This window comes from Teleopsis dalmanni, chromosome X (genome assembly GCF_002237135.1).
Source record: "Teleopsis dalmanni isolate 2A chromosome X, ASM223713v2, whole genome shotgun sequence".
Classification (NCBI taxonomy): domain Eukaryota; kingdom Metazoa; phylum Arthropoda; class Insecta; order Diptera; family Diopsidae; genus Teleopsis; species Teleopsis dalmanni.
This window is the reverse complement of record NC_051848.1, coordinates 102,181,542-102,191,135: the sequence shown is the minus strand read 5'-3', so window position 1 is coordinate 102,191,135 and position 9,594 is coordinate 102,181,542.

Genomic DNA, 9,594 nt, shown 5'->3' with positions numbered 1-9,594 from the left:
TTTTGCTTAAATAGGTCTTTGCCAATATCAGGGCTGCCGTTGCAAAAATGTTATCAAGAGTAACAAGGCATTTAAATTGGTGTTAAACAAGGAATTTGCATAGAAGTCACAGAAGTGAGAAGTGAGACAATGAAACGAGAAACGAGAAGGACTTTCAGATGTGTTTTTAATATTGCAACACATTGTGGCGACTTGAAATTATATCACTTAAAGTTGAAATGACCGCACAACTTCATTTGCTGGAATTTTATAGCTTCGCCACGACATCGCAGGTCGCCATTTGCTTTTGGGTTCGAAGTATTGCAGAAGTGCTTATTCTACATCCTGTGCCTTTATTTCATTCCCCTTTTGTTTTTGGAGTGTCCTTTATTTCGTAGCGTGCTGCTTCCTGCAGGTACTCCTCATATGTGGAACTATTTTGTTTGGTATTTGTTTTTGAGACTAAACAATGGAATTTGTTTTTACATTTCACCGGTCATATCTGTACCATATGAAAGGATGCAAATCCTTGAATTTATATGCCATGTTCCATCGTTGTATTTGCTTGTTCGTGAGGATTTTTAATTTTTACTTTTTTATTATTATTCATGCTGGACCGGAAGTTAAAATTAAAACAAAAAAGTCTTTTAAAAATTTTATTAAATTGGTTTTTCTGCGATAAAATAAATCACTTTTAGGTGTTTTTGGAATTAAACTAAAATAAACGTCAAACGTAATGTTGAAAAAAGTATCTACTAAAAACTAACATTAAATAAATATAAGGAATTTGAAGATATTCCAAACTTATGGTGAAGTGGTCACAAAATATAAACAGTAATCTCTTGTAAAATGGAATTAAATGTAGGATTTTTATATAAAACTTTTTATAAAATTACAATATATATGATGACATATAATATATATAATACATAATAAATAATATATAATATGCAATATATATAATATAACATTGTATTATATAAAATATATAAATATATGTTCTATATACGTGATAGGATAGGTTAGATTGAAGGCCCACTTTAGTTCAAATAATATATTAATATTGCAAGATGACAGCTCAGTTAGAGCTATATATACGTAAATATATGTAATATATATATATATATATATTCTATATATATAGGTTCTATATATAAATATAACACATTTAACCTCTGTATATATAGAATTCATATTATATATAATATAAACGGTATTTACATTAAAGCTACGATTAAGATATTAAGAATAGATGAGGAATAAGAATAGGATGAAGATTGTTATAATAATAGTGGCTAAAGAACAGGAGGAATATTGTGGAAACGTTTGTCTATGATGAGAGAGAGAAATAGAGAAAAAGAGAGACATAGAGAACAAAGGAGAAAGAGAAAAAGGGAGAGAGAAAAAAGAAAGAATAAGAAAACAGAGAGAAAAAAGAGAGAGGGAGAGTGAAAAAGGATGAGAGATAAAGTGGGAAAAAAAGATAGAAAAAAAGAGAAAACGAAAGAAAAGAAAGCGAGAAGGGGATAGAAAAGAAACAGGAGTGAGAAATAGAGAGAGACAAATAAAGAGCGAAAGAAAGAAATAGAGAGAGAGAGAGAGAGAGAGAGAAAAAAGACAGAGGGAGAAAGAGAGAGAGAGAGGGAGAGAGAGAGAGAGGGAGAGAGAGAGAAAGAAGAAAAATTTTAAAAAAAGATAGACAAAGGAAAAAAGGAAAGACGGAAACGTGTGAGAGAGAGAGTGAGATACAACTTATATTACCCAAAAATATAAAAAAAATTATCAGTTGAGTAAATTAGATACTCATTTTAGTGTTAAATATTTTTAGTGAGCGCTGACTGAATGTTTTTATAACGTGTATAATATGCCAAGCTTAATTATCCGCCGCTACTTTGTCACAGTTACAGTTTAAACTCGCTAAACGTACTTAAGTGATGTTCGAACATCAGTGTTGTATGTACGCCTTTAGATGTTCATTAGTTTATTCCGCCATACATATTAAATCATTTTATATAGACTCACATACGACATGTTTATATTTTATGTTTGATCGTAAGTTTTGTTGTTCACACAAGTCAACGTTGCGCCTTTCAAGAAAGTTGTGTTTTCAATTACTGAAGTGAATAATAAAATATGTAAAAATTTAAAAAAAAACAAGGTAAATTAATAAACACCTTAAAAAAATTTTCTTTGCCCCACTTTTCCTTAAAAGTTGCAATATATCAGCACAAAAAAAAACTACACATTTTCAATTTTATTCAATATTGCAAGTAAAAGCACTCAACAAGTGGTCGTGTCTGTGCTGTATGTTAAAGTTGTTGTTTTTGTTGTTGTTGAAAATTGGCAAGTGTAATTTAAATGCATCAGGTTGGGTTGAACGTGCAACATTTTTCAAGTTCAATTAAATGGCATTCAAGCAAGGAATTGAAATGAAATTGCTACCAATTTTTAAAAAAAAAAAGATAAATATGTAACGTTCTGCCCCAAACTACTGTGTTGGCACTTTTGTTGCAATAAAAATATTTTGATACATACAGGCTACGCAAATGAGTGAATACACATACACAAACATACTAATGCATAAATATTGTTCCAATCATAGCAATTGAAATGCAAAATACTCAATATCCCAGCTTCCATTTACTGTATTACACGCCCTTGTGGTAATCGAGCACGACACTAAAGCCGTTAACGCACTACAATTGCATGCAACGAGAGCAGAAGTAGAAGCAGAGGCAGGCAGAAGCAACGAAGTGTTTTAAGGCCATATCTGCCAACAACTACAAAAATTGCAAAAAAACAACAATAAAAACAAATATTAAAAAGAAAAACAATAGCAAAAACAAAAAGTAAACAAAACGTGTAATCACAAAAAACACACAAAAACAAAAGCACATGAATGCATTTAATTCACGATTTGTGATGGCACGAGACAACAAAAATTTTACACATAACAATAGAAAAGAAAACAAACCGATATCAGCAGTCAGCGCTTGTTAACTAGCATGCAACATTTAAAAAACACACAAAACGCACACAAAAAAGCAACATAAAGCAGCCCAAACACCCGCAAAACGCCACACATCAAACTGTTACCTAACCGATATTTACAGCATCCAACAAACGACAACAAAACTCACTCATACACACTTTTCATTACAACACTAAACACCAAACGCCCAAGTTCGATGAGAGCTTGAAATATCAAACATTTAGAAAGCAAAAACAAAAAAGAAGGAAGAATGAAAAAAACATTCATAAAAAATTGTATTTGCCCCTCTGCCAACCATACAAAGTCATCAAGTGCTTAACAAACAAGTGCTGCAAAATGTAGCTAATGCGCTGGTATTTTGTTGTTGTTGTTGTTGTTACTGCAGTACTCCTTAATGTTTTCTAACGAGCTTGATAGTCAGTCGGTAACATTTGGTCGCATAAAATATATGTATGTTACGTATGTATTCTATTATTTTTTGCAAAAGAACTTGCCTTAAAACGTTTAGCAAAAGCATTGATAATTCAAGTCTCTAATCAATGAAATCATAAAATAAAGCTCTGTGTTGCCGATGCTGCATACTTATTGCAATATTAGCCAAGTGTTTGACGGTGGCGCTGCTGTGTGCGCTGACGCTAACGTAGAAGCAGTTTTTTTGCTGTCGCAGTTGGCTTTAACTTTTTTCTTCGTTGCCTTCCGTGCTGCTTTCTAAATAGTAAAAATAAAACAATTTTTTTTTATTTCTTTCTCTTTTACGTTTTAAGTTCTTACGCACAACAACTTGTGTGAATGCTTTTAAATGCAGGAGCGTATTTGTCTTGATTACTATTTTTTCTTAACAGTTTAATATTATTAAAATAAAATAAATTTTTTGTGCAATATGCAGAAAAAAGTGAAAAATGAAAAACATGTTTAATAAACAATCAAGAAAACGGTTGTAATTTTACAGTAATAAATCCAAGAACTCGTAAATAATTAATTTATATTTTACATAATATATTTTATTAATATGCCAAACATGTGCCAATATATTTTATAATATTCTTATAGTAATTTAGTAGTAAACAATATGAGTTAGCGAATAACTGGAGATTTGGACATAAAAATGTACAAGATCAGACATGTTCCCTGATTTAATAGCACTGTTTTAGTGACTAATGCCGAACAGAGCTGTCATCTAAGCCAACATATATTTAATACAAAATTTTCCACTTCACAATATAGATTGTCTAATAGCTGATGTAGGTGATAAAATTGTGAAAACTAAGAATTTTAAAATTTTAGTGCTGAGACTCATCAAGAAACAAAATGATGACATATCGCACATTATCTTCAAAAGAGGCACAACTCGAAATTCGTCAATTTTGATTTAATGTCTAGAACTTGCTTATAGTTTACCTGTCTACCAACACCCAAAATTTCACTTTGTTTTTATCATTGCAAATTTTCGAAAAAAGACAGTTATATCGCTTTTATTTATATATCTCTTTTATTTTATATTTCATAATGATGAAACTGATACACAAATTGTGAATTTAGGTTGTTTTCTGACTTAAAATTGAAGATATGTATGTAAAAGTGGTGTTCTTTTAATAGGACGGTGAAGCGAGTGTTAGTTTTATTGCACAAGAAATTCCGCTGTTTTGTAATTCCACGTTTTGTTCAAGTCAATTGGCGAATAATTTTTGTTGGCAATATTCTACAGATCGTGTCTATTCGGATAAGTTTTTATCGTGACAGTGTAAGACTTGAGCCCACAAAAAGCACCTTTTTAGAATCAGATAGTCATCAGATAGTGAAATACATCGAACTGATGACTTTCAGTAATCAAAGGCTAAAGATGTTAGAAGCTTAGTAATTGAGTTTTCATATTTATCTAAACTAGAAGATAGAACGTAGTGAACGTTAATTATAGGTGATAATAGGCTATTCTAAAAGATTGAGACTTCACAGGAGTATACTCTTTTATGCGGGTTAGGATATCCATGATTGTTGGGTTGTTGGGAGATGGCGTTTGTTTCGACGAATTATACTCATAGCAAAATTCAAACAATGTACTGAATAAAAATTCGATTAAACAGTATGAAAATTAACATCGTGATATAGGCTCAAACAACATGCTGCAATAACATTTTGATTAAAATTTTAATTAGAAGTGCGTTTTATTTATATTATCTTTTGGAATCAAAAACTGTGCAATTTTGTATAAAAATAATCATATAATCATTATAAATAAATTTAAAATTTTATTTAAAATATAAAGACTCTTCACTTTGCTTCAAAATGCAACAAATGGTTCTTAAATAGAACTATTTTAATTGTTATTTTAATTGATATTTATTATTATTTTTTTTTATTCGATTTTATTACAATTGCCTAATTTTTAATTAAGTTATAATTTATATACTATAATATAATTGAATATTTTTATTTTATATTGATTATCAAAAATACTGCACAAAGGCGCTCCTCATAAAAGTCAAAAGAGAAAAAACACTTGAGCTAATTTCGTTACAATCGAACAAGTTGGCGCAAAAATCTTTAAAAATAAAAACAAAAACAAAAGCAGAAAGCAAAGAGCAAAAAAAAGCCGGTCCAGGCAATGACGTTGTCATGAATAATAAAATCAAACTTGCTGTTGATAACCAAAAACAAAAATGAAAACGAAAACTAAAAAATCACTGCTACGATTGTCTTTTTACGCAGTCGACTTCGCCTTCGCCTTCTCTGTCGCTGTTTCTGTTGCTACAACAGCTTTGCGTAGCTAAAGAATGGCAAAGCAAAATAAACTGATATGAATGAATATGCAAATCAGAGGGAAAAAGCACTTTTGTTTACAAACATGTAACTTTAGCATGTATGATTGATATTGTCATATATTTTAATGTATGACAAGCAAGCTCAGCAAATTTTTGATCAAGTACGTAATTGAGTACGCGCTAAGACAACCAAAAAACATTGTTATTGTTGACAATAGTGAACGACCGACCTTTGTTGCTGACTGCGTACTACAAATAATAACATAAGCAACATGAGTATGTTAGCAGGTATGTTAATATGCATTTTGCATATTTGCACAAAGTTTTGTTTATTGCTTTATATATGTACTGTGCTTGGAAAGCAGTGAAACATAAGAAATAACATGACGTATACGCAACATAACTAAACAAAACTAAGTTTAACGCATATGAGAATAAACGCAAACTGCAAAGCTCGCAGTAGCTGCAGTACTCGTAGTAGCAGCAGCAGCATCAATAGTCGTAGCCGTTCGTAATAACAGCATTCAAATTGATGTTGTTGTTACAGCTTTTTCTCACTGCTTCATTGATTACACACTGAGGTCTTCGTGGTTTTTGTATGCTGCCATACTTGCTTACTGCTTACTGTCGTTATTTGTGTGTTATTTGTGTACTGTTTCGACGACGTTAACGTCTCTGCGGCCGGCCTCTGTGCTTTCTGTGTGCACACAGCGTAGTGCCTCTGTGACTTTAGCTGGTGTGACTGACTCCAAATGTAATTTAAATGTATGTGTATGTATGTAAGTGCTTGTGTGGCGCTATGTTGTGTCTCTGATATGGGCTGCGGCATTTCTCGCTTTTGTTATTACTACTTCTGGTTGCTTTTGCTTTTTTGCTGTTATTGCTGTTATAGCTGCTTTTTGTTTGCCGTTTGCCGTATGCCGTATGCTGCCGTTGGTTGTTGTTGGTTGTTGGTTGTTGTGTTTAGGGGTATCATCGTTCTAAAAGTAAACTGCCTGTTTCAGTCTGTCGTTTGACGTGCACAGTGGCATACAGTCTAGAGGCGTGAATATACGAAAATATTTGAATTTTTTGTATACAACGTGCAAATGTCGTATTCTTCGTTGTTACTTTTGTGTTTTTGTTGTTGTTATTGAAATGATGATTTTTTTATTGTGAGTTGCTTAAGCTTTTTATTTAAGTTTTCATATGAATGCCATAGCGTTTTGTGCATAAAATTATAAATAATTAAAAAAATAAAAAATACATAAAATCGTATTGGAAAATTAAAACAAAATTGGCGCAAATTTTTTTAGCATCTGGAAGTGTTGAAATTAAGCTATGATATGTAATTAAATTGATTAAGAAAAATATAATTTTTTTTTATTTCACTTGCATTTGAAAAGAAATATAGCCATAAAAATTTTAATATTTTTTTTATTGCCGGTTTATTGAAGTCGTCAATATTGTCAATTAACCGTTAAATAACTGGTGCCGCTAACTTGTTCCTTGCAAAAAAAAGCAAACAAAATAATAGTTTTTGTTTATTTTTTTATCTATGTAGGCTTCATCAATTTTGAAGTGTAAATTGCAGAAATCATAAAAGTTTTGAATAAAAAATTTTGCTTTAATTTGCGAAGTGTTAAGTGCATTTGTTGTTGCGGTTGTTAAAAAATTTTAATTGAAAATTTAAATTTAAAATTGCAGACAGAAGTCGAGTCTCGTCAAACGCTTTGATTTCCAACACAAATTAAGTAATAATTCAGTTGCTCAACAGCCTTGCATTTGCTAATATTTTCAATGCAAATGAAGTGAATCTCTGTTAGTTTACACTGTTAAATATTTACAATTAGTAGCTGTAAAAATTCAAGGCAACTTTAAAAAGTTCATCCAAAAATCAAATAAAACAATTAAACCAATTAACAAATAAACAACTTCACGGGAAGGTATGTATATTTTATAAAAAATAAAATTTCAAAATTTTATTTAATTTTTTTTAAGTGCTATAGTTAAATATATTCAAAAATAAAAAAAAAAGTTAAAACAAAAATTTTATAAATTATAATTGTTAAACAATATGGAATGAAAATACAAAAAATTGTTATATATAACATTTAAAAAAAAATTTATTATTTTATAAATTATACACTCAAAACTGCTTTTGTGTGGTAGATAGGGACTGCTAAAAAAAATGCACAAAAAATCGCGTAATAACCCCCCAAAATAAAAAATGAAATCGCATAAAAAAGACCGCTTAAAAACAGATTTGACTGTATTAATAAAAAAAATAAATTATTTTAATCAGATTTAATATACACTTATTTTTAAATAAATAATATGGTATAAAATTATAAACTCAAAGAATACATATAGATGTGTATGAAATATATATGTAAATATAATATATATTAATTAAATTAATGTAATATATATATGTACATAATATGTATGCATATATATACATATATATAATAATATATATGTAATAATAATATAATAATACATATATAATAATATGTATTTAATAATAATATATATATAATAATATGTATTTACTAATAATATATATATGTAGTATATATATAACATATATGTATATAAAATGAGTATCAAAAATTTATTTTTTATACATTTTTGTACGTTAACGTTTAATAATCAATTCAGAAGACAATTTGTGACTTAATAGTAAATAAAATAAAATTCAAATAAATTCTACCAAATGCGCCAAGTAACAAATTAATTTATATACCACATCATTCATTGTATTAAAATAACAACTATTTGTTGTCAAATTTTATGACTTCTTATAATAGTTTGTCAACAAACAAAATGAGAATTATAATATTAAAAAAAATTGCAGGATTAATAAACAATCAAAAAGTCGATTGAGTTTTTACATTAGTAATTCTAATACAGCAGAAGAGAGATTGTTTAGTCTAAATATCAAGTGACTATTTGAGTTAATATGCGTATTAATAAATGGCGATCATACTTCATTGTATCTTGTAGCTTATATGTGAGTTATAATTCGATATTACTTTTTAGTTGATTTAGTAGCACTGTTTTAGTGCTTATGCCGAACAGAATTGTCATCTAAGACAAAACATGTCATCTAAGACAAACATGTTTAACCATACCAGCTCATTAAATATTTTCGATCTTTTGAGGCTGTTAAACACTTGTTTGTAGTTGGAAAAAAATGTGTATAAATATGTATTCAAAGTTGATATAGTCGTTTTAAGCCCCTATTGGTGTTAACCAACTATTTTAAGTATTGTTTTAAGCACTTTATTAAGCTTAATGGAAAGATTTTAATACCTCACATCTAGCAACGAGATAGTTCAATTACTGTTTTAGCTTTTCGATTGCATTATTTTTGGTGGTTTCGCTAGTGTTGCTCAAGATTCAGACTCATCTGCAAGTTTAAAAGTATATTAACAGCGATTATTTTACTCCTATCGAAACGCAATGTTTCGGTAAGGTGTTCGCTTTACTTTTCTAGAACTTGGTTTGCCACGGGTGAGGATATTCCTTATTATAGTAAATTATATTCTTTATGACAGAATATATTTTTAATTTTAGGATATTTTGCTGATTTTATATATTGTAAGTTTTTTGTCTGCTGATAATTTTTTTCTCTATTGTAGCTGATATTGTTATTGTTATTATATTATGTTTGAATGCATATACTATTATTATCAAAAACGGGATTAGACATATTAGACTGTTTCTTTAAGTTCAATTTTTTCAATGAAAGACAATAGGGCTTAGCTTTCCCAGTTTTAAGTCTCTATATGTGCTATTGTGAATATGATTAAATATAAAGGTTCTTTGAGAAATGTATTTATTTTTATATATTAATTTTATCTGTTAATGGATAAAGAA